At 63.9% G+C, this 956-nt stretch overlaps 1 pseudogene; it reads right to left on the bottom strand.

The window, feature by feature from the left end:
* Positions 1 to 530, bottom strand: part of LOC102774346 — a 1,958-nt pseudogene extending 1,428 nt beyond the window's left edge.
* Positions 531 to 956: the final 426 nt, after the last annotated feature.

Below are 956 nucleotides of genomic sequence, written 5' to 3' on the forward strand. Positions count from 1 at the left end.
TTCCACCACCTGTCGCTGCTGCATGCACGCGTTCACGTGGTGGATGAAGTGCTCCATGGAGCTGATCATGGTGATGACGGCCTCCTTGGCACGTGGCTCATCCCTCTTCCTCAGCACCGACTTGAGCAGCGGCCGGTACTTGGTGAGCCGCTGGTGGGGCTTGGTGAGCATGTCACTCAGCTTCAGCCGCTGGCACTGCTGGTGCTTCTCGGCCCACGTCACCTAGGCCGGGAAGAGGTTGTTGTCGTGCAGCAGGCTGCGCATGTACTCCATGCAGCCCTCCTCCTCCATGCAGTACCAGATGTAGGGCTTGAAGAGGGAGCCGAACATCTTGAAGCCTTTGAGGAGGTCCCGGGCTACAGCAGCCCCCATGTGCACAGCGCCTTCTCCACCATCGGCGCCATCATGCTGCCCCACAGCCCTCGGTGCAGACGCACGATCTTGAGGATGTTGCTGAACAGGAGTGGGTCTTGGAGGTGTCGGGACTCCTCCCCAGGTGACCCTTTACCCGGGAGTCCCAGTCGCTCCATTCACCCCCTCGGCCAGCAGGGAGCGCCCTCGGTGGGTCCACTGCTCTGGGCGCTGGGGAGGAGGAGGGTGGCGGAAGGCGAAGCCCTAAAGCAGGAGTAAGCCTTGGAAGGCAGGCAAGGAGCCCAGGACTCAAGGCGCACCCGCCGCCACCCCGCGTCCCGCTGGGGCCTGCACCCAGGAGTGCCATGGCTGCGGCAGGGCCACCGGCTGGGCTTGGTAGTGCGTCCTCCACCAACAGTCCCAGCAGCCTGCCTGGTGTGGGTGGGGATTTTGGGTCACCTTGAGGGAGGCTCCGGCCTTTCTCTGCTCCTCTCCTGGTGGAGCGGTGAGACTCCAGCACTGAGGTCAGAGGAGCAGCCTTCCAGGCCCCAGGCTGCTTCTCGGAGTTGGAAGTTTCGCCATTGGCCTCTGCCTAGGACAGGACC

Source organism: Myotis davidii, unplaced genomic scaffold (genome assembly GCF_000327345.1).
Source record: "Myotis davidii unplaced genomic scaffold, ASM32734v1 scaffold2354, whole genome shotgun sequence".
NCBI lineage: Eukaryota > Metazoa > Chordata > Mammalia > Chiroptera > Vespertilionidae > Myotis > Myotis davidii.